This window comes from Ranitomeya variabilis, chromosome 4, assembly GCF_051348905.1.
Source record: "Ranitomeya variabilis isolate aRanVar5 chromosome 4, aRanVar5.hap1, whole genome shotgun sequence".
In the NCBI taxonomy this organism is placed as follows: Eukaryota; Metazoa; Chordata; class Amphibia; order Anura; family Dendrobatidae; genus Ranitomeya; species Ranitomeya variabilis.
In genome coordinates this window covers 687,080,271-687,106,093 of record NC_135235.1, presented here as the reverse complement: position 1 = coordinate 687,106,093, position 25,823 = coordinate 687,080,271, and the positions used below count along the sequence as shown (strand labels likewise).

At 41.7% G+C, this 25,823-nt stretch overlaps 1 long non-coding RNA gene across 1 annotated transcript; it reads left to right on the top strand.

Annotated features, from left to right (window-relative positions):
• The first annotated feature begins 66 nt into the window (after window positions 1-66).
• On the top strand, window positions 67-25,171 carry LOC143767717 (uncharacterized). The gene is made up of 3 exons (XR_013213750.1): window positions 67-130; window positions 22,330-22,420; window positions 22,658-25,171. It is a non-coding gene; the product is annotated as an uncharacterized LOC143767717 (long non-coding RNA).
• The last annotated feature ends 652 nt before the right edge of the window (window positions 25,172-25,823 follow it).

Genomic DNA, 25,823 nt, shown 5'->3' with positions numbered 1-25,823 from the left:
CTGTGCACACAGGACCTGTGATGAGGTCACAGGAGGGGAGGAGTCAGGGGTCACATGATCAGGGGCCTCAGGACTCTGCTGTGCTGACACGTATTCAGCTCCTCTGCTGGTGCTGCTCCTTTAAGAACAGGTAACGTTACAAAAGTAGAACAATTCCCCCCATTAAGTGATTGGATCCCCCCAGACCTTTCATAGACCTTAGTGATAATACAGACGGGAGATTCCAAGAGCGCTAGATTCAGGGGTAATCCTAGTGCTGACTGAGCCGTGCGCCTCCATCTAAGAGAGCGGCCACAACCCCAGACAATGCAGCGGCCGGAGCAATGTTATTGATGGAGGGAATTTCTGAGAGCAGCAAATTAATAAGAATGTTTTACCGGAACCTCCTGGGGCATCAAGGAGAACAGTCTCCCATTTCCACCTGGAATCTGAGCCATAATTGCCAAATACCCCGATCTGTGGTCATCAACCAGAAGAGGCTTATTTACTGGGACAAATCCCCTCATCTTTCCCAAATCCTGGCTTTTCTCTCCCAGAATATCTCTCCCATAACACAAAGGCTGGTGGAGCTGGTGCCGGTGACCTGATGCTATTAGAGGGTCACTACTGACACATTGGCTCCTTTCTTCTAGAGTCAGGAGGACTGTGGTGGATCTGTCGGCAGTGACATTTATGGCTAAGTCCGGATGACCTCTCCTGTGCTCTCTATGGATATCTCCTCTAGGATATTCTGTGTATTTGTCCCACAGAGCCCGGGGATTGGAAGGTGCACAGGTTGTAGTTATTATAGGGCGCAGGTTAGAAGATGAGGAGGAAAGCGAGTGATGGACGTCTCCTGCAATGTCAGGTCCCAGTGTGGACCATCCTCCATCAGACCACGCTTTTGGCATGGCCTCCCTGTAAGTGTTTGTTGGTTCAGCTGTATGTACAGAAGACGCTCGCTCTCCACCTTGGCATACAGATCTACTATACATCGATGAGAAAGTTGCCTCCATTGTTGTCTGATCATTATTTGGTAGGTGTAGAAGTCTATAGCTGATATTTTATTGGTTGGTTTATTGGTCGGCCTCGCAGTGCTGGGATCAGTCTGTTAGATTATAGTGATCGCCATCTTGGCCATTCCACAGTATTATAGGATATTGCAGAGCATCATATGATCTATGTGTTTCTGTAATACGCTGAACATGTTCTCTCCGTCACTGAATAATTATATCTCGGCTTAGAAGAACCCATGTAAGGGGCGTGGCTTGAGCTCTGCCAATGTAGGAGGCAGGAGTTCAGAGCTCCTGAATAAGACATCAACCAGCGACTTCTAAATATACAAGAGGATGATATTTTATTATTAACCAGTGTTTTGACCCACTCCTGAATACGGCTGGTCATATTGGACGCAAGTATAAGACTTTAAGGGTATATGTCCACGTTCAGGATTGCATCAGGATTTGGTCAGTATTTTCCATCAGTATTTGTAAGCCAAAACCAGGAGTGGGTGATAAATGCAGAAGTGGTGCATATGTTTCTATTATACTTTTCCTCTAATTGTTCCACTCCTGGTTTTGGCTTATAAATACTGATGGAAAATCCTGGCCAAATCCTGATGCAATCCTGAACGTGGACACATACCCTAATTCAAGAAATGTTATTCATTTGCCTCAGCTGATGTAAACCGTGGCTTTACAAAGGCTGGCGACAGGATATTTACTGCTTATTTATCTGAACAAAAACTTATATACTGGACCCTCAGTTATTTTCTCTACTATTATCTAGTATTTACAACGGGTCACAAGGAATATTTAAGCTCAAAAACCTGGCTATTAACAGGACCACAAGAGCAGGGTTACAGCATTTGAGGAAAAATAGTTCTGATTTTTGCGTCTCTCTATCTACATATTGATATAACAATTTGGAGGCGAGTGCAGGTTCTTTCATTTGCGGATTTCACAGGCTTGGTCCGAAGCATTTCGCATTATAATAGCAAAATTAAATAAGGGCACAGTGCTGTTTCTGAAAGTTACCTCAGGTGGAAAGCGGGTGCATTGATACCAGTGACAGAGCTTGTAAAGAAGTTCCGACTGCTTCTCATCTCCATAGACGCTTCATTAACAAGCAGACTGTGCCTCTGAGGGAGGGAAGATTACGGAAAACCTATCTTCATACCACCTGCCTTATCAATTTTTTTACTGGGATTTATTGGTCTCCTCAGGAAAAAGGTGTGTAACTGTGTCTTTATTAATATAAAGACATTCAGCAACACCACAGAAGAAGATCTGAGACTTGGATCCGGGGGTGATATTCATCTATCCCCTTTTCTTGTTTTTCTCTTTTTTTTTGTGTGTGTGTGTGTGGGGTCTCTCTCCTGGAAACTATTATCGGTACATAATCCATTAGAATTTTCAGTGACTACTGCAACAATGATAATAAGATTATTACCTGTGCACAGGTTTGCAATACACTCCTCTCTAAACTCGCTAAATAGAACTTTACTGTTTGGAATATATTCTAGTGATAAGAGACATATATACCGTATATATCTCCTTGGGTAAATCTATACAAGTTAACATCTGCCATATTAAGATTATATATTGTTTCTTTCTATTCCTTAGGTTACTCTACAAGTTATAAGGTATATTATATTTAATTGTACTGTATTGTCGTGATACTCTATACACCTTATTTTGGCTAAACTCATTTTGGAAGTATTCTAATCCAAAATGGAGTCGTCGGGGAGAAGAGCAAGTGTTAAACATTACAACAATACTCAGTCAAGTTCAAGTGGGGATATCTCAAATCAACATAGTCCTGAAAAATCTAGATCTCCCCACAGGAAGGGGGAACAAAATTTCATGTCTGGAAGACCTTCCCACATCCCTTCACATAGCAATGCTGTTAAAAGGGGGGTAAACAGAAATCTTTACCTTCCAATTCTCAATCTAACATTCCCCTCCAAAAAGGGAATAATAAAGGGGCGTTCAAACCACCAATATTGAATGCCCAAAAAACAGAGGAAATGGATATGTCCAGTTCCTTTAAAAGAAAGGATTTGGTCAGTCAGGAAAGCAAATTAGACCCTTCCCTCGAGGACTCGATAATTCCTCTGGATGACCACTCACCCAACGGCAGCCCTGATAGACAGAGGTTCAAGAAAGATCATACAGAACCTCCTTTACCAATAAAGATTTCGCCTCCAGCTATTAATTTAGATGATTACATTAATTCCAACAGACAAGCTACTGAGGGTTTTCTTGCCACTCTTTTTAAGTCTTTTAGTGAATCCATGAGGATAGGATTTGAGATACAAAACAAAACCCTCCAAGAAACTTGTACCAGCTTTAACCTAAGATTCGAAAAAAACGAAAAACGAATTACTCTTATAGAAAAAGACACCTCTTCTCTTTCTAAACAGAATGCTTCTCTCCAATCCGAAATTTTATCCCTCAAGAATAAACTAACTGATCTTGAGGATCAGAATAGAAGAAATAAATAAATAAATTGAGAGGTGTACCTGAAAGTGTTCTCCAGAAAGATCTTTTGGGATACTCTAAAAATTTGTTTAACCCCTTAATCCCGTATGACGTACTATCCCGTCAAGGTGACCTGGGACTTAATTCCCGGTGACGGGATAGTATGTCATACGCGATCGGCCGCGCTCACGGGGGGAGCGCGGGCGACCGCGGCCGGGTGTCAGCTGCCTATCGCAGCTGACATCCGGCACTATGTGCCAGGAGCGGTCACGGACCGCCCCCGGCACATTAACCCCCGGCACACCGCGATCAAACATGATCGCAGTGTACCGGCGGTATAAGGAAGCATCGCGCAGGGAGGGGGCTCCCTGCGGGCTTCCTTGAGACCCCCGGAGCAACGCGATGTGATCACGTTGCTCTGAGGGTCTCCTACCTTCTTCCTCCCTGCAGGTCCCGGATCCAAGATGGCCGCGGCATCCGGGTCCTGCAGGGAGAAAGGTGGCTTACCGAGCGCCTGCTCAGAGCAGACGCTGGTAAGCCTGCACCGATGTAAGTGAGATCGGTGATCTGATAAAGTGCAGTGCACACTATCAGATCATCGATCTGTGATGTCCCCCCCTGGGACAAAGTAAAAAAGTAAAAAAAAAATTTTCCACATGTGTAAAAAAAAAAAAAAAAAAATCCTAAATAAATAATAAAAAAAATATATATATATTATTCCCATAAATACATTTCTTTATCTAAATAAAAAAAACAAAACAATAAAAGTACACATATTTAGTATCGCCGCGTCCGTAACGACCCAACCTATAAAACTGCCCCACTAGTTAACCCCTTCAGTAAACACCGTAAGAGAAAAAAAAAAAAAACGAGGCAAAAAACAACGCTTTATTACCATACCGCCGAACAAAAAGAGGAATAACACACGATCAAAAAGACTGATATAAATAATCATGGTACCGCTGAAAACGTCATCTTGTCCCGCAAAAAACGAGCCGCCATATAGCATCATCAGCAAAAAAATAAAAAAGTTATAGTCCTGAGAATAAAGCGATACCAAAATAATTATTTTTTCTATAAAATAGTTTTTATCGTATAAAAGCGCCAAAACATAAAAAAATGATATAAATGAGGTATCGCTGTAATTGTACTGACCCGTCGAATAAAACTGCTTTATCAATTTTACCAAACGCGGAACGGTATAAACGCCTCTCCCAAAAGAAATTCATGAATAGCAGGTTTTTGGTCATTCTGCCTCACAAAAATCGGAATAAAAAGTGATCAAAAACGGTCACGTGTCCGAAAATGTTACCAATAAAAACGTCTACTCGTCCCGCAAAAAACAAGACCTCACATGACTCTGTGGAGCAAAATGTGGAAAAATTATAGGTCTCAAAATGTGGAGACGCAAAAACTTTTTTGCTATAAAAAGCGTCGCTGGTTTCACACTTGTGTTTTTGTCTGCAGCGTTTTTTGCACAAAAAAACACATGCGTTTTTTCCCTATATTTAACATTGAAAACGCATGCGTTTTTTTGTACGCGTTTGGTCGTGTTTTCAAACGCATGCGTTTTTTTTCTGCATGTGTTCATTTTCAGAAATACAGCCTGCAGTATTTTCTTGCGTTTTTAAGCACATGCGTTTGCGTTAAAAACGCATGCGTTTTTATCGAAAAAAAACAGAAAACACACTGAAAAGCCACCCACCACCATCAAGGTGATAAAGGGATCCAAACCCTAACCCTAACTCTACCCCTAACCTCACCCCTAACCGTTTAATGAACATTTTCTGACAGTCATAGTGCCACGTATTTCAGTGCCACGTATTTCAGTGCCACGTATTTCAGTGCCACGTATCACGTGTTTCAGTGCCACGTGTTTCAGTGCCACGTGTTTCAGTGCCACGTGTTTCAGTACCACGTATTTAAGTGTCACGTATTTCAGTGCCACGTATCACATATTTCAGTGCCACATATTTTAGTGCCACGTATTTCAGTGCCACGTATTTCAGTGCCACATATTTCAGTGCCACGTATCACGTATTTCAGTATCACGTATTTCAGTGCCACGTGTATCAGTGCCACGTGTTTCAGTGCCACGTATTTCAGTGCCACGTATTTCAGTGCCACGTATTTCAGTGCCACGTATCACGTATTTCAGTGCCACGTATTTCAGTGCCACGTATTTCAGTGCCACGTATTTCAGTGCCACGTATTTCAGTGCCACGTATCACGTAGTTCAGTGCCACGTATTTCAGTGCCACGTATTTCAGTGCCACGTATTTCAGTGCCACGTATTTCAGTGCCACGTATTTCAGTCCCTTCCGAGCTCTGTCATGCGCCCAAACAGTGGTTCCCCCCCCACATATGGGGTATCAGCGTACTCAGGACAAATTGGACAACAACTTTTGGGGTCTAATTTATCCTGATACCCTTGTGAAAATACAAAACTGGGGGCTAAAAAATCATTTTTGTGAAAAAAAAAAAAAGAATTTTTATTTTCACGGCTTTGCGCTATACACTTTAGTGAAACACTTAGGGGTTCAAAGTTCTCAAAACACATCTAGATAAGTTCCTTGGGAAGTCTAGTTTCCAATATGGGGTCACTTGTGGGGGGTTTGTACTGTTTGGGTACATCAGGGGCTCTGTAAATGCAACGTGACGGCTGCTGACCAATCCATTTAAGTCTGCATTCCAAATGGCGCTCCTTCCCTTTCGAGCTCTGTCATGCGCCCAAACAGTGGTTCCCCCCCACATATGGGGTATCAGCGTACTCAGGACAAATTGGAAAACAAATTTTGGGGTCCAATTTATTCTGTTACCCTTGTAAAAATACAAAGCTGGGGGCTAAAAAATCATTTTTGAGAAAAAAAAATATATATATTTTCACGGCTCTGCGTTATAATCTGTAGTGAAACACTTGGGGGTTCAAAGCTCTCAAAACACATCTAGAAAAGTTCCTTAGGGGGTCTACTTTCCAAAATGGTGTCACTTGTGGGGGGTTTCAATGTTTAGGCACATCAGGGGCTCTCCAAACACAACATGGCATCCCATCTCAATTCCAGTCAATTTTGCATTGAAAAGTCAAATGGCGCTCCTTCCCTTCCAAGCTCTGCCATGCGCCCAAACAATGGTTTACACCCACATATGGGGTATCAGCGTACTCAGGACAAATTGCACAACATTTTTTGGGGTCCAATTTCTTCTCTTACCCTTGGGAAAATAAAAAATTGGGGGCGAAAAGATCATTTTTGTGAAAAAATATGATTTTTTATTTTTACGGCTCTGCATTATAAACTTCTGTGAAGCACTTGGTGGGTCAAAGTGCTCACCACACATCTAGATAAGTTCCTTAGGGGGTCTACTTTCCAAAATGGTGTCATTTGTAGGGAGTTTCAATGTTTAGGCACATCAGGGGCTCTCCAAACGCAACATGGCGTCCCATCTCAATTCCAGTCAATTTTGCATTGAAAAGTCAAATGGCGCTCCTTCCCTTCCAAGCTCTGCCATGCGCCCAAACAATGGTTTACACCCACATATGGGGTATCAGCGTACTCAGGACAAATTGTACAACAACTTTGGGGGTCCATTTTCTCCTGTTACCCTTGGTAAAATAAAACAAATTGGAGCTGAAATAAATTTTGTGTGAAAAAAAGTTAAATGTTCATTTTTATTTAAACATTCCAAAAATTCCTGTGAAACACCTGAAGGGTTAATAAACTTCTTGAATGTGGTTTTGAGCACCTTGAGGGGTGCAGTTTTTAGAATGGTGTCACACTTGGGTATTTTCTATCATATAGACCCCTCAAAATGACTTCAAATGAGATGTGGTCCCTAAAAAAAAAATGGTGTTGTAAAAATGAGAAATTGCTGGTCAACTTTTAACCCTTATAACTCCGTCACAAAAAAAAATTTTGGTTCCAAAATTGTACTGATGTAAAGTAGACATGTGGGAAATGTTACTTATTAAGTATTTTGTGTGACATATGTCTGTGATTTAAGGGCATAAAAATTCAAAGTTGGAAAATTGCGAAATTTTCAAAATTTTCGCCAAATTTCCATTTTTTTAACAAATAAACGCAAGTTATATCGAATAAATTTTACCACTAACATGAAGTACAATATGTCACGAGAAAACAATGTCAGAATCGCCAAGATCCGTCAAAGCGTTCCAGAGTTATAGCCTCATAAAGGGACAGTGGTCAGAATTGTAAAAATTGGCCCGGTCATTAACGTGCAAACCACCCTCGGGGCTTAAGGGGTTAAACAACTGATCCCAAACCTTACTGATTTAGAGTTGAGCATAGATCGCATACATCGTCTCCCTCGTCCCCAGGAGATTCCCAAGGATAAACCTAGAGATGTCATCCTCAGGATACATTTTTTTGAGACGAAAAAAAAGATCCTTAAAACCATCAGAGAAAGAGGGTCCTTCCCAGAGCCATTTAATAACATTAAATTATTTTCAGATTTCTCAAAGGCCACAATGGACCTAAGAAGAAGTTATGGAGAAACAACATCTAAACTGAGAGAATTACACATCCCATATAGGTGGGGGTTTCCTACTAAATTAATAGTTTGGTATAATAGTAAAAACTATCTAATTAGCTATCCCCAGGAGGGTTCTAGATTTATTAACTTCCTCCTTGAGGAGATGGCCCTCAAGGACAAAGACTAAAAAGGGTCCCTTTTTCCAAATCTAAATATAAAATTTGCCTTTTTTTTGTGTAAATCATTTTATTAAACAATTATCAAGAAACATTCAGTCAATACATATAGAATCATCTATACATAGAAAAACAGAAATATATTGCTTTCAATGTAACATTTAAATAATAAAGCATATTTGGATATAAAGCAAATCTCAGTAACAGCAATCTTCGGTATCATTTATGTTTGAGGGAGACATCCCTCCTCTAACACATCAAAGAGCGATTTAGGGTTAGTACTCAATACCTGTAACGCAATCTTAGGAATATATTGTTTATTAATTAGGAGGGCAATCCATCAGGATTACACCGAAGATTTATAAGATGAAAGGAGAAGAAAAATACAAAGAGAAGAAGAAAAAGGAGAGAAATGAGAAGAAGGAGGGAGGGGAAGGAGGGTCAGGGGAAAAGAGGAGGGGGAGGAATACTCGGATCCTGGCTTCCCATCCACCCTATTCACAATTCTAGTTTGTTTACTATTGAGACACAATGACCCATTGGCAAAATTACGAATATTCATCTCCGTACATCAAAGATAAGATAAGTTATCTATCCAGGTCGTCAGGTCTGTAGTTTCTCGGAACATAACCCAAGGAGACCAATCTTTCAGGACTTTATCCAAGGTTCCAGTATCCTGTCCCACCAGCTGCTCCATCCTGAAAATGTGGTTCAACTCTGAAATCAACTCAGAGCGCGAGGGGGACCTTGTTTGTTTCCAATATCGGGGTATAAGGTTGCGTGCTGCTGTGAGGAAGTGCCTAAGGGTACCGTCACACAGTACCATTTTAATCGCTACGACGGCACGATCCGTGACGTCGCAGCGATCGTATGATTATCGCTCCAGCGTCGTAGACTGCGGTCACACGTTGCAATCACGGCGCTGGAGCGATGCCGAAGTCCCCGGTAACCAGGGTAAACATCGGGTAACTAAGCGCAGGGCCGCGCTTAGTAACCCGATGTTTACCCTGGTTACCAGCGTAAACGTAAAAAAAACAAACAGTACATACTTACATTCCGGTGTCTGTCCCCGGCGTTCTGCTTCTCTCCACTGTGTAAGCGCCATAGCCGGAAAGCACAGCGGTGACGTCAGACGTCACCGCTGTGCTCGCTTTCCGGCTGGCAGACGCTCACACAGTGCAGAGAAGCTGAGACGCCGGGGACAGACACCGGAATGTAAGTATGTACTGTTTGTTTTTTTTACGTTTATGCTGGTAACCACGGTAAACATCGGGTTACTAAGCGCGGCCCTGCGCTTAGTTACCCGATGTTTACCCTGGTTACAAGCGAACACATTGCTGGATCGCTGTCACACACAACGATCCAGCGATGTCAGCGGGTGATCAAGCGACGAAAGAAAGTTCCATACGATCTGCTACGACGTACGATTCTCAGCAGGATCCCTGATCGCTGCTGCGTGTCAGACACTGCGATATCGTAACGATATCGCTAGAACGTCACGAATCGTACCGTCGTAGCGATCAAAATGGTACTGTGTGACGGTACCCTAAGAAGGCCTCTTTTGAACCAGGCAATGGAGAGATCACAAATAGATAATAAGGCCAATTCCATTGGAGGCTGTATCTTGTCAAATGCTAGCTTGTTATAGAGGTCGAAGACTGCTCCCCAGAAATCATGAATGCGTGGGCAAGACCACCAAATATGCGAATATGTCCCCTTGTCCGACCAACACCTCCAACACAAATCCGGAGTGGTGGGAAACATGTTGTGTATACTATCTGGGCACCTATACCATCGAGTTAGTAATCTGTAACCTCTCTCCTGATAGTCTGCAGACAATGAGGATCTAAATGTGTATAGGAGACTCTTGTTTCTATCTTCTGGTGTCAGCGGTCTATTCAAATCATTTTCCCATCTCGAGAAAAATATGGGGGTGCCAGATCTAGTAGCCAGGGCGTCTTGAAACATTTTGTATAAGAATGATATTATATGCGGCGTAGGATTCTCACCCATACAAGTCGACTCGAAGGGAGTGAGTGATCTGAAAACATCAGTCTGCCTAGATATTTTGTGAATATAGCTTTTAATTTGTTCATATATGAACCAAGCATCAGGAGGGGGATCCGAACCAGTGAAGAGGGACCCTAGAGGCTTTATTGAAGATTGAGTGATATAGTCATAAATTACAGGATGGTCGTCTTTGTGTTTGTGTAAGAGGGTCATTTTGCCTAGACCTGCGGGGAAATCAGGATTATCGATGATCGGAGTTAAGGGGCCAGGTATAGTTGAGATACAAAGCTTTTAGTTACTATTCTTAAGAAAAAGGTTTAAGTTTCTCGTGAAAAAAGGAAGGTCATCTCCCTGTCTCCGTGAGCCTCCCCTCTGCCATATGTTAGCTATGGGGTTGGTCAATGAAAGATTGAATTCTAAGCTTACCCATTTTTTGTTATGCTTATGGTAGAATAGGTCTAGTACACATGTCCCCAATGATGCATAATTATAAAATTGAAAATTTGGGAGGTTCAGTCCCCCCTCCCGTCCAGATCTACTTAATAGTTGGTATGAGAGACGTGGTCACCTGCCAGACCATACAAATCTCGTGATTGTAGCCTTGAGTCTGGAGAAGAAGGAAGGTGGAAGAGTCATTGGAATGGTTTGGAAGAAATAGAGGAGACGTGGAAGTAAATCCATCTTGATGGCATTAATCCTACCAAGCCAGGACAAATGTAGTTTGTTCCATCTCTCCAGATCTATCTCAACTCCACGCAAGGCCACTTTATAATTAGCCTCGTACAATTGAGATGTCTTCGAGGTCAATGCAATGCCCAGATATCTAAGTGAATCTGTCTGCCATCTGAACGGAAAGGAGGAGCGCAACTGTGAGGCCAGAGAGGGCGGAAAGAGAAACGTTCAGCATCTCTGATTTATGGGAATTTATTTTAAAATTGCTCAGGGAGCCAAATTTCTGTAATTCTGATAAGATGTTGGGAATACTGATGACAGGGGAAGTAACATATATGAGAACATCATCTGCAAATAGGGCTAATTTGTGTTCTTCTGATTGAATCCTAAACCCCTTTATGGACGGGTTGTTACGAATTGCAATGGCTAAGTGTTCCATAGTAAGTATGTATAATAGGGGGGAGAGGGGGCATCCCTGCCTCGTGCCATTTTTTATATTTAAAGGATCCGAAAGGAGTCCATTTACTCTGATCCGTGCAGAGGGGTGTTCGTAGAGAGCCATGATGCTTCTCAATATTTTCTCCTTCAGACCGATTCCCACTAATGTTTGATACACAAAATCCCACCCCACCCTGTCAAATGCCTTTTCGGCATCGATTGAAAAAATACAAAGAGGGACTTTACTTTTCCTTGCCTCATCTATCAGAGAAATAGATCATATAGTATTGTCCCTCGCCTCTCTTCCAGGAACAAACTCCACCTGGTCCTGGTTAACCAGATGAGGTAATAAGCAGTTCAATCTTTTAGCAATCATTTTGGCGTGTATTTTGACATCTATGTTGATGAGTGAGATGGGGCGATAGCTGCTACATAGTGTAGGGTCTTTTTTGGGCTTTGGTATAACTGATATATGGGCAACTAAAGCTTGAGAAGGAAAAGACCCTCCCGAGGCCACAAAATTACAAGTATCTAGGAGTGGAGAACATAACAGATCCGAGAACTGTTTATAAAAGCTAGCTGTATAGACATCTGGTCCAGGACTATTTCCCAGCTTCAGATCCTTAATTACTGAAGATATTTCCTCTAATGAGAAATCCCACTCCAGATCTGTCAGGAACTCCTCCGAGATAGAGGGCATCTTGTTTAACTGAATGTAGGATTTGATCTTATCTCGGAGAGCATGAGAAGGAAGGTCCACAGAGTGGCACCCTATAATGTATAGGGAATTATAGTATTCATGGAAGCTGGTGAGTATGTCCACGCTATAAACTTTCCCACCCCTGGCATTTTTGATATATGGGATATATGTATGTGGGCCTCGTGGTTGTAGGGCTCTTGCCAAAAACCTGCCACTCCTGTTGCTTAGGCGGTAAAAGCGGCTTTTTATTTTCTCTCACACACCGAGATTTCTGATGTAGAATAGAGAGCAATTTTTGTCTGGCTGTAGATAAACTCGACAGAGTGAGCGGAGAGAGGTCCTGTTTGTGTTGTGTTTCAAGTTTGAAGATTTGGCCAGAGAGGTCTGTAATTTCGGCTATGCGTTCCCTCTTAAGACGGGCACCATGAGACATGAATATGCCTCTTAGCACACATTTTAGGGTCTCATTTAATCGAAGGGGACGCGGGATCCACCGCATGGTCCGCCACAAAACGCTCAATAGATCGTTTTATCTCCCGGACACATGCCGGATCCTGTAATAAGTTCTCATTTAATCGCCATGAGAAGTTAGGTTTTGTGAGGGGGTTCAGTTGGATTGAGAAATAAACGGGTGCATGGTCGGACCACAAAATCGACCCCACATCCGCCTCCACCCCAGAGCTCAGTATAGAGTGAGAAACGAAGAAATAGTCAATTCTACTATAAGTGGCATGTATAGGTGAGTAAAAACTATAATCTTTTATGTTGGGGTGTAGTGCCCTCCACACATCTACCAACCGCATGTCATATAGTTGCTTCCTCACTTTTTTGATAGAGGACAGTGGGTAGGAGGACTTACCCGTTGATACATCTACCCGGGGATCCATTGGAAGGTTGAAGTCGCCTCACAGGATTATCGGCGAGTCACCTGCAAATTTTTCAAGGAGTTTTTTGCACGTGAAGCCAAATTTCCGTTGACCCTGGTTAGGGAAGTAGACATTTGCCAAGATAAGTTCACGCGCTCTCCATGCCAGTTTCAAAAAGACAAATCTCCCCTCTGGGTCAATTATTGAATCTAGGACAACAGGCTGGAAGGACTTGTGGAATCCTATAGACACCCCCTTGGACTTCGAATGGGGGTTCGTGCTGTGGAACCATTTAGGGTAATAATATGATATGCAATTGGGGGTCGCTCCCGATTTAAAATGAGTCTCCTGCAAAATCAAGACTGAGACACGTTGCTTATAGCCAGTATATAGCACCTGTCTCCTTTTTTCGGGTATGTTCAGTCCCTTTGTATTAAAGGAGCAAAAGTTAACCTTAGCCATAGTCAAAGTGTTGCTTGAGTGGGTGGGTAAACATGATGGGGCACCAGGTCCGAGGTAGATCCATATATGGCTTTTGGACAGGGGATGGGTTACGGGATTGAAAGGAGATAGTTGAGAAGGAGAACAAAAGAAGGTGTAGGGAAAAGAAGACAGAAAAAGAAGGTAAGGACATGGTGAGTAAACACCTGGAGAAGGAAATCACGATACGTCGACGTGTCAACGAGACAACGCCCGTATCAGGTAGGGTGAGGAAGGGCCGAGAACAAGGTCCGGTCTCTTCATCCCCCCCGCAGCCTATTAAACACATCAATTATCATATAACATAGTACGAGAATACACACTGACTGACTTCTAAACACAGTTAAAGTTGAGTGTAAAGTCTAACTGTTTAATTTGAACTTCAAAAAGAAAAATTAGATTGAAGGGGCATTTAGTGCACCTTTAAACGATAATAAGAAAAGTACAATCCAAGTTCGAATAAAACTACTTCTATATATAAATGTAGAGAATCATGGTCAAATGGTAAACCTAAAGATATGACCGGTTAGGAGGCTATATGTAAATCATGAAATTCACATTAAGAGTAAACCAGAGAAGAGAGTAAGTCTCTTCTTGTTTTGTCAGGAGAGGGGTCCTGATTCTTGCGTTGTTTAGAGCGCTGGACTTTCAGCCATCTAGGCGATATATCTGGTAGCCTAGGAGAACTAGGCCAGTCGGGTAGATCAACCATTGGTAGTTCAAAAGTGCCCAGGAAATTGGCTAGGTCGCCCAGGTTACGGAATACGGCTGTTTTTCCTCCTTTAAAAGCTATCAGCTGAAATGGAAAGCCCCATTTGTATGGAATGTCTCTTCCCTGGGGAGTGATAGTAATGGTCTCAGAGCTCTTCTCAATTGTAGGGTTCGCCTGGATAGGTCTGAAAGTATAAGAATCTGCGTTTCACCATAGTGTATTGTACCTTTCTGTCTAGCAGCCTGCATGACGGATTCTTTGGTTTTATAATAATGGACTCTACAAATTACATCTCTGGGTCGCGAGCCCGATTGTGGCTTTGACCCTAGGGATCTGTGGATCCGATCAAATTCCATGGAGCCTGATCCCTCATCATTTAATAGCTCCAAAAATATTTTCTGTACCACAGGGTCTAGCTCAGATGGGCCTATGGACTCAGGGAGACCTCGGATCCTGATGTTATTACGTCTGTTACGATTTTCAAGATCCTCTATTCCAGTAGTCAGTTCCTCCATCCATAAAGTGTGACTAGTTATAACCTCTCTGTGGGATTGTATTTCTTGCAGTATGAGTTCTTGAGATTTTTCTACATCCTCCACTCTAGTGGTAAATTCTGATTTTAAAGCAAGGAGTTCCTTTTTGTATGAATTTTCTATTCTGAAAGCAAATTTCTCCAGATCCGTTTTAGTAGGGAGAGGTTTAATAAATCTGGTAAGATCATGTATATTCAGGTCATCGGGTGTTTCGCCACTATCATCTCCTTCTTCCATTGCTCTTTCAGGAGAGCCATGTGAGGCTAATGAGTCTTGTGAAGAACAACGGTCACCCGTAATTTTAATAGAGGAATGGGATCTGGTACTTCTATGTTTGTTTGTAGTTATAAAATGACCCATGTCTACTGTGGAGACTATAGGGTCTGGAGGTGATTCTATTTGCTTTTTGGATTTGCCCATGAGTATTAGCAATTGTCAGATATTAGCTTTGGCCGCGGGGGAAATAAGTGAGACCTAGGAAGCTACATCTCGCAGCTCACTCCCTGATCAGCAGAGACCTCTCCCCCATAAAGATTTCCCCTCTATTTAGGGAGGTAGCTTATGAACCTGTTGAGCCAGGCAGTGTAACTTGTATAGAGTTACGCCCGAGTTTACAATGTCTTCAATATTATTCCACTCTAAGGAATGGCTCCTGTGGATGTTCGGGTGTTCTGTGTGCCCGGCGCTGCCTATTGTGTTAGTCCAGTCCCTCTATGTAATGGCGGCGTTTCGCGCCAAAAAGAAATCCCAGGGTGGATCAGGAGAGGAGTCTCAGGTGGGACCAGGCCAATGTCAGATCACTACCGCACTCTGTCTCTCCCTGCACCTAGTGAGCCCACTATGGAATCGACGGGCGCGAGGGGACGATAGGGACCGGTGATTAGGTCGCACTCTGAATAGCGCGCTACAGACGCCGACCAACTCACTGCACCCTCTGGAGCTTCTCTCTCCTCTCCGTTCCGTCGGCCAGGCTCACCGGGGCTGTCAGCGCTGTTCTGCGGTCCCCCTCACTGCCTCACTTCTGGCGCCGTCACCGCGGTCCTTTTTCTGCCGCGGGTCTGTCCCACTCCAGACCTTCGCAGAGGGGAGCTGTAATGGCGTCTCCTTCCTGGTACGTTGCGGCGCCAATCCGCGGCTCTCCTCCGCCGGCCACACTAGAACTCACGTTGCGCAGGAGCCAGGTGTGCTGAGTACGAAGCCGTCCTGTCTTCGGTCCTGACGTGCTGAACGGTCAGGTACCGGACTTTTAGGCCTTATTCGGCACAAAAGCTGAGGAGCTCATACTAAACGTGAATGCTCCGCTCGAGGTCCATGCCACGCCCCCATAAAATTTGCCTTTTAATATTAAAAATAATTATTGTCCTCAAAACCAGAGATGTCTTTTTAGGATCTCTGCCACTAATTTTGTGTTGAAACCCCCTCGTAGATGAGACCCATTTACTTGGTGTCCTCCAGGAGAACCTTTAAGGTTCACAATTTTTTGAACATTTTTGACAGGTTATAGTGAGGTTAAATATTCTCTGCTTAGTTTTGTTTTATTTGTATTTAAATACCGATGAAGAATCTTTACTGTTGAACTATTGTATTACATTTGGTTCTCTAGTTTTTTTTTTGTTTTCTTTAATTGTATCCCTTTCCATTCCCTCTCCCTATTCTTCACTGTTATATTTTCCCTCCCCTATTCCCAATTCCTGGTTTTTATTCAAAAAATTAATAAAAAATATTTAAAAAGAAAGTCCTGTCCAACCATTACAATAGCTACTTCATTAACACTGGGGGAATGAAATCTCCTTTTGTGCCACCAACCGGTGTCTTGTCTGCTCTTATTACACCCTGATATTCTGCACTTGGCATTCTTTATAAGGCTGTATTATAAAGGTTTACTAACTGGTTGTGTTGGTGGAAAAATCTTTGCAAATTCAAAACAATGTCTTTTTGTCTCAGGTATAACTTCACAACGTCGCTCAGCTTGTATCTGTTCGTCTCCCAAACAGTAAATTTGTAAAAATGTTGGGTCTTCATTTGCTATAGGAACCATCAGACCTTGACTTTAAAAGTCGACATAAATCTTCTTCCTTGAGTCCAGCTGTCGTACCAAAGGATGTCATCTGGAAAGATGAATTGTGTCTCTTAATAATTTATGGTAAATGCTTAGACTCATGAATTGTTACCGACATGTATGAAAAATGTGGTTCGGGAGGTAGAGTTAAAGGTGTCAAACTGACATTACCATTGACCACCACACACTAGAAGATTTAAAGATAAACTTTTTTGCTTGGCAATGTTCTCATAGTACGTCCATTTTGCTTATTATTACTTTAAGATGTGACCTACAGTACTGAATTTGGTCGTAGGGACACGCTTCCAAAATCAAATCAGCCTGACTACGTCAATTTGGCGACATTCATCCTATTGTTCAGATGTTTCAGCTTTCCTTGATTCATCCTGTCTCATCCGTTTCCTTTGAAGCTTGTGTTCATGTTGTTCATTTGTCTCAGCTTGTTTTGCTTTCTTAGCTTTTGGATTAACTTGCCCAATAGATGGTTGTTTTTAGGCGGCATTTTAAAGACCAGTTCTTAGTATTATGACCCTTAGTAATCATCTCACACTGATCATAGATGTAATAGGTGAATCTATATATAAAGCAGGGAATGTGTGACTGCCTCACAATCAGACTGTTCTAGTTGTCCAGAATCTTTTGTACAAGACACGCCTGATCTTCTTCGTAGACTGGAAGACCTTACAGTGGATACTGAGGTGCAACTTGGGAGTGTAGATGTAGAGGCCCTCTACAGCTCAATACCCCATGATAAAGGGTTAGAAGCAATTAGACACTTATTGAGTACTAGAGGTTGCCAGTTCCGCCTGCATAATGAGTTTGTGCTAAAACTGATGAGGTTTTGTTTAACAAAAAACTTTTTCCTTTTTGATCAAAGGATATACCACCAGCTCAGGGGCACTGCGATGGGGTGCCCTTATGCCCCCACGTATGCAAATTTGTTCCTGGGCTGGTGGGAGGAGTCCTATGTCTTTGGCAGCGAGATGGAAAGTATCGGACGTATCGATTGTTGGATAAGATATATAGACGACATTCTGGTAATTTGGGGTGATTCAGTGGAAAAATTTACATCGTTTGTGGATGCCCTTAATAGAAATGATCTGGGTCTACTCTTTACGTCTGTGATTGATCCATCGTCGCTGCCTTTCCTTGATATCCTGATAAGTAAAAAAGAGGGCACACTAACTACGTGCACATATAAGAAACCCACGGCAACAAACTCGCTGCTAAGGTGGGAAAGCAGTCATCCTACACACTTGAAAAGAGGAATACCCAAGAGTCAGTACCTCAGGATCCGGAGGAACTGCTCTACTGAAGAAGCATTTGAGAAACAGGCACAGGAACTGCGGAGTAAGTTTCTGGAGAAAGGCTACCCTCCGGATGTTCTTAAACGGGCATACAAGGAAGTGAAACACAAAAAGAGATCAGAATTGTTGAGACCGGCTCCCAGAATGAAGGATGAGGGACATATGAGATTGATTACCACGTTTGATAACGGAGCACATGAAGTACGAAAGATTTTAACCAAACATTGGTCTATCTTATTGATGAACCCTGATATCGGTAAAGACCTAACGGAGCGGCCACTAATTACATACAGGAGAGGCCGCTCATTGAAAGATAGATTTGTGAAAAGCCATTTTAAGCGCCCTGTAGCTGGAACATGGTTAACAAACAACACAAAAGGGTGCTTCAAATGTGGTCACTGTGTGGCTTGTTCCCACATTGAAACAGGTGCTGGATTTACAAGTAATGTCACGGGTAAGCAGTACACAATTAAAGAATTTATTAATTGTAGTAGTAAGGGAGTCATCTACAAGGCGACATGTGTCTGTGGGAAAGAGTATGTTGGAAAAACAATCAGGGAGTTTAAACGAAGAATTGGTGAGCATATGGGGGACATCATTCACAAAAGAGAGACCCCCATTGCTCGACATATCAACATCTGTCAGGGGGGCAATATAGGCTCCATTAAATTTATGGGTATTGAAAAGGTGGCAAAATGAAACCAGATGGATCTTCCACCTAAATACAGTAGCTCCAAGGGGGCTCAATGAGCAACTGAATTATAGTTCCTTCATCTAGAGTTCATTTAGTGAAGGTCAGGCTTGGAATACCCTATAGCCATGAGACTGTCAAGACTGGAATTTGGGAATTAAAACTACCTGGCAGAGCCAATTTTAAAAATTACACCTATTTATGAAAAACTATACTGATGGAGTATAACACCTCCTTATTTCGGATTGAATTTGATTTTTTCAGCCATTGGCGGATTTAACAGTATAGTCCAATGAATCATTCTTAATAAGGTCTTTTCCATTTTACAACTGGGATTTTGTGGTGTATAACTCCTCTTTATTTTGGCCCTGAGGGATGTAGATATTTAGATTAAATGTAAACATAATTCCCCGCTGTTTGAATTGTCCCCGTAAATAAAGAATCGGCAATGTGATGTCATTTTTAATGGCCGTAATAGATATTTGTGTGGAGCGCAAGTTGCGTTCCAGAACAAACATCCGGAATTGAAACCGGAAGATATAGTAGCCGTATTTGACATATAAATCATATGTTTACGGGGAATGGTAACCACGGGGATTCTGTGATGCCATTATGAGAGTTTCCGGGGTGTGCACCAGAAACACTATGGCCGTGCTTCTGCCACACATAGAGGAGCGTGTGTGTAAGCGGCAGAACGGTAACCATGGTGAGTCCGTAACGCTAGTATGGCGGCGTACGGGTTGTGAACCGGAAGTATAGCGGCCATCTTGTTGTCACAAGTGGAGGAGCACTCATGGCGTGTGGAAGTGGCGGAATGATTAATGGGTGAGTCATTATGATTGGAGGTTTCATCATGATGGATTTCCTGACCAATTAGGATGAGACCTATTTAAGTGAATGGAGCGGGCAGCGTGCTATGATCACTCAAAGCCCGTGAACTAAAGAGGAAAAACCGCTGTTTTTTCTCGTAGTTAGTTATGTATTCTAACGTAGTGTGAGGTCCCCTGAAGAGTCTATACACTGACGAAACGCATCGGGACGTACAGGGATGGTTAGGGCTATTTGCTCAAAGGGTCAGCTGTGGACTGCCCTTGTAAGGGCGGAAGCAATTTGGGGTCAGGGCAGCAATAGCCTATACAGGGCAAAATAGGGCAAGAGGACCTCATCTCTCCCAGCTTGCAGAGCGATTATTTGGAGGGGAAGAATGAATGATCGGCATCAGAGCTACTAATGGGTGAGATCTTTCCAACTTATTCGCTTTGCAAAATATTATGGGTATATGTGGACCTATCCAAATAAGCTAGTCCACATAGAGACTGTGACTGGTGTAACTTGAATGTCGTACATGACAAAAAAAGATCCTTTTTACACAGTCTAAGAAAAACACATGATTTTGACATCTAATCTTAATGTGGTTTGAAATTGGAACTGGTCACAAATATACCAAATAGGATCTTGTTTATTTGTATTCAGGATTTCTATGTTTGGTCCATTTGGACATGTATGGCCAAGTGTTTGGGAATTTTGCACTTGGACTAGTTTTTATGAGGTAACTTTTATTATAACCTTTTTAAAAAAAACTATCTTTTATATTTTTGTTTTCTCTATGCTATTGGCTATTTGAATAAGAGATTTTGGGGCGATCTGTCCCTTTGCTATTTTTCTAGTTGTCCATAGCAACCAATCACAGCTCAGCTTTCACTTTACCTCAGCAGCTTTAATGCTGAAAGCTGCACTCTGGTTGCTATAGGTAACCATAACGATCTTACTATGAGTAAATGAGGCCCCAGCTGCTTTTACAACAGCCATTGCTATAATTACAGACTTTAGAGTGACTTATCAGGTTGCTGCACCTTAGCGACTATATGGTTGCTGTCCCTTTAAGAGTGACTCTTTGGGTGCTGTCCTTCTGAATTCTTAGGACCTTTTGGTCACATTGCAGAATTGCCACGGAAATTTCCACGGAAATTCCGCAACTCCTGCCGTGGGTATATCGCATATGGAATTGGCATGCGTATTCCCGCTAAACACTAGCTTTTTGCAAAATTAATCTGAAGCATCGCTTGGAAAGGCGATTGACAGGTTGGTCACACTTGTCAAACATAGTGTTTGACAAGTGTGACCAACTTTTTACTATTGATGCTGCCTACGCAGCATCAATAGTAAAAGAGTGTAAAAAAATAAAAAAAAATGGTTATTCTCACCTTCCTACGGCCCCCGATCTCAGCGGTGCATGCGGCGGCTTCCGTTCCCAGGGATGCTGTGTGCGAAGGAACTGGGATGACGTCATCGCAGGTCCTTTTGCACACAGCATCCCTGGGAATGAAAGACACTGCGTGCACCGCTGAGAGGCGGGGGGACTCCGGGGGCCATCAGAGGGTGAGTATATCATGATTTTTTATTTTAATTCTTTTATTTTAACAATGATATGGTGCCCAGTCCGTGGAGGGAGTCTCCTCTCCTCCACCCTGGGTACCAACCGCACATGATCCACTTACTTCCCGCATGGTGGGCATAGCCCCATGCGGGAAGTAAGCGGACCAATGCATTCCTATGTGTGCGGAATCCCCGCGATTCCGCAAATTAATGAACATGCTGCGTTTTTTCCAGAATGCGTTTCCGCTCTGGAAAAAAAATGCAGCAAGTGCATACAAAATGCGCATTGAATTCTTTTAATAGGATGCTTAATGTATGCGTTTTTTTTCGCGGTTTTATCGTGTTTTTATAGCGAAAAATCGTGGGCACACAGCCTTAATGTTCGCAGTATTTTTAGTCTGGTGATAAAGACGGGCCTTGCAAAATTTGACTCAAACCAGGTGAAAAATGTGGTTTTGTATTCCACAGGCTACCGCACACAGATTATCTGCTTTATATACAATGGGAGAAATGATTATTTGATCCCTTGCTGATTTTATAAGTTTGCCCACTGACAAAGACATGAACAGTCTATAATTTTAAGGGTCATTTTAACATTGAGAGATTAGAATATCAAAAATAAAATCCAGAAAATCACATTGTATAAATTATATAAATTTATTTGCATTTTGCTGGAATGGGCTACAAAACCATAAGTAAGACGATGGGTGAGAAGGAGACAACTGTTGGTATAATGGTAATATAGATAGATAGATAGATAGATTGATAGATAGACACTGCTCAAAAAAATTAAGGGAACACTAAAATCCCACATCCTAGATATCACTGAATGAAATATTCCAGTTGTAAATCTTTATTCATTACATAGTGGAATGTGTTGAGAATAGTGATGAGCGAGTATACTCGTTGCTCAGGTGGTCTCCGAGTATTTATGACTGCTCGGAGATTTAGTTTTCCTTGCCGCAGCTGGATGATTTACGGCTGCTAGCCAGCCTGAGTACGTGTGGGTTGCCTAATTGCTAGGGAATCTCCACATGTAATCAAGCTGTCTAGTAGCTGCAAATCATCCAGCTGTGGCAAAGAAAACTAAATCTCGGAGCAGTCATAACTACTCGGAGACAGGATTGTAAACAAGAAGATCAAAATGTTCCTCAGGATCATTAGGTAGATGGAGAGAAGGTGTCATGAGATCTCTTCTATGATGTGTAGACGGCTGTGAAGGTCTTGTGCTCAGTCTTGTTTTATCCACCAGTATTATGTGTTTTATACTTGTGTAATGAGAATGTTGGAGATGGCAGGATTAGAGCTGATCATGGATGTGACTTCGTCATCTGTCTGTGATTTATAATATTTGTTTCAGGGTGACGATCTGACCCATATTAATACTACAGAGACATATGTGAGTGGTGATGAGCAGTGTAAAGAGGAGATTCCTACATATGACTACCCAGGTGAGTAGGAACCACTAAGGCTAGGTTCACACTGCGTTTTGTACAATCCGATTAACGGATCCGTTAAACGCATGTCCAGAAATGAGCCAAATTTGGTGAAAATTTGGCTTCACGTTAACGCATGCGTTAACGCACGTGACTGCGTTTATGTCATTTTGATGTCCGTTCGTGAAGCATCCGTTTGCGTTCAGGCACTGTCAATAATGTTGTTCTCTTTTTTTTTTGCTCTTTTCTCAGCGTTGGGTGTGTATGGAAAACATTCTCCATTTTGCAAGCATTGAGTGAACTTCTGCTAGCAAGATGTTTGTGTCTGAGCTTGTTAGATTTCGCTTGATGCAGTTGCAACTTCGGCGGAGAAGGCGTATTTCCCAAAGGAGATATTGGATCCATGAAGTGAATTTTTTTACGGAATACATATGGTGTCTTTCACACCCTGTATGTTCAGCTTTGGGATCATCCCTTTAAATTTCAACGTTATCTTCAGATGTCCATTGAGACCTTTGATGTTCTGCTCTCACTTTCCGTGATAGTATTTGTGCGGAGCAACGTTTAGTGGTGACTCTGAGGTAATTATGCTTTTTTAACATTGTTCTATTGAAAAAGACAGGATGTAATTTATCGTGGAGCATATCTCATATAATTATGTACACTTTTGCAATTGTCCGATTCCATTTTAACTTGCCTTTATTTTAGTTGTCCTTTAAAATCTTATCAATATGTCCATAGTGCTAATTTTTTTTTTTTTTTATTTCCGACAGATATCTGGCTACCGGAGAATCTTTTGCGTCACTGCATTTTCAATTTTGACTGGGGAAATCAACCGTTTGCCAACTAGTTTGTGAAACTTGTGATGCCATTTGGAACAACTTACAACCACTTGTGCTAACCCCGACAACAGAAATGTGGCTATCGATTTCCAAACATTTTGAGGATGTGGCTAATTTCCCCAATTGTATTGGTGCCGTGGATGGCAAGCACATTCGGATTCAGAAACCAGTGCATAGTGGATCCCTCTACTATAACTATAAGAAATACTTTTCCATTGTATTGATGGCTATTGCGGATGGTAGATACCGTTTTGTTGCTGTGGATATTGGTGCATATGGACGGACGAACGATTCAAGAGTCTTCAAAGAGTCCAACATGGGGAAATGTTTGTACAGCAACAACTTCAACATACCCTCAGCACGACCTCTTCCGGGGACCGAAGGCCCAAGTTTGCCTTATATTTTAGTTGGGGATGAGGCGTTCCAACTCGGACGCAATCTCCTAAAGCCGTACTCAAGCCGTAGTCTAAACTCCACAAGACGCATGTTTAATTTTCATTTGAGCCAGGCAAGACGTTATGTGGAATGTGAAAGATAGCCGTAGGCACTACTATTGATAGTGGTGCACAAGTAGGTGCCCAAACCATATAATGTTATAGATAGACTTGGCACACACGTGATGAGATGCAAGTGAGAATTTAATTCAGGAGAGTACATACAATAGACGTTTCGGTCATAGACCTTCATCAATGTACCTCTCTTAGAGAGATTACTTGTAAATAGATTTTAGGAGATTAACCCCATTTAGCATCAGGTTCAGCTCTGTATAAAAGCCATATATGGCACCAGAGATGTGTTGTCCGGACGCGGTATCCACCGCTCGTCCTGAGTCACTAATAAACTTGGCATATGTAAAAATAAATAACAACAATTGTCATTCTAGTGCCATATGCACATTTGTTGCGTCTTTTGCCTGCGATTGCAATTATTCATGAATATTTTGTTTTTTGGTACTGGATTTTCCCTTTTTTTGCAACTTATACTTGTTATTGTCATGTTCGATGTTCAAAGTATTTGGTTATTCATAACTATAGCCGTAATTGTTCAATTCTTTATAATAATTTTTATCTATGTATTTTTTATATAAATTTCATTGTATGAATTTTTTTTAATCTGTATTATTATTGGTAATATTTTTGCTTTGTTATATATGTATATTGTTCAGATGGATTGCCATGCTATGAACTCTTTATGTCTGTTTATCTTACGCCCACTTTCTTTTCAAATTAGTTATGCTAATCATTTACCCCACCGGTGTGTTTTCCGGTTCAGGGTTATTTAAGTGGGACACATGGGTCTTTTGGAATGTCATGATTAAGGGAGCTTAGTCTCCAGAAACGCGTTGAGATTCTTACCCATATGGCTTGTGCTGAAGTCTGTATCCTCTATGCTCAATAGTATGTGAATAAAGAAAACTCTTTTTTACGGATTCGGTGAAGCTGGACATTCTTTTCATATTATTTTCTCCCACAACTTCCGGTTTTTAGTAATATCGTGGTGGGAGCTGTCACTTTGATCCCATTTGGACAGATTCTCTTCCACTAGTGTTATTAGTGTCTCATTTTCAATGTCCAAGGGCTCTTCGTCAACCGTAATGTTCCTTCTTTTTTTGGCGGGCTGCTTGGACTATGTAAACACAAAACGTTATATTAAAATGTATACATTCATTTTTGGTTGCATACCTTTATCTCATCACCAAAACTACATTATTATGAAGGACCGTTATCCTAATTTTTTTTCATTTTTACCACTGTTAACTTTTTATAAATTATATTGCAATGTTTAATCATTTATTTTTGTTGGTTGTCCTTGTACTGTTTGGTTTATGTTATGATATGTATGTAGTTTTTTAACCAGGGTTTTAAACGTTTGTTGTGTTATGTTTGTTTTGTATGTTTCATTTTTTAATTAAAAAAAAAAGGAACCAAATTAGTATTTTTTTTTGTTCACAAAAGAACATTTGGAGTGATTTTTACCGCTTCTAGGTGAGGTGAAGACAGGCGGTGAGGCTGATTTGTTTTTTTTCCTTTTTCAACAACAACAACCTACGGTGTAGTAAAAAAAAAAAATTACAATTTTTGTATCAAGTCAGTTATGTGTAAAAAGACACAAAATGTGTGGCATGTACCTTCTTGGACACTTTTGCAACTTTTTTGGGGGGTGGCCTGGCAGGTTCAGGATCAGAAGATTCCTATTTGCAATAAAAACATGATTACACATGATTACCTCAATACACTAGAGTGGCACACAACATTTATTGTGGCTTTTTAAATCGAAAGCCTACCGATTGCGATGAGAAGACTGCAGACACGCTGCTGCTGCTTGATCCCTCACTATCTGACATCTGTGTACAAGCAAAACAATACATTTAGTACACACACATCCGATGGCCACTACACACTCACATTACATATACAGAAATATATAATACATAGAATTGTACTTACATTGCCTCTGATTGCTCACAAGATCACACCGTGTGTTGCTGGCGTTTTCAGCAGAGTATATATATGCTCCAAAATGGCTGAAATCATATTTCCTGCCACATGACCGCATGGACTAGCCTCATTAACGCA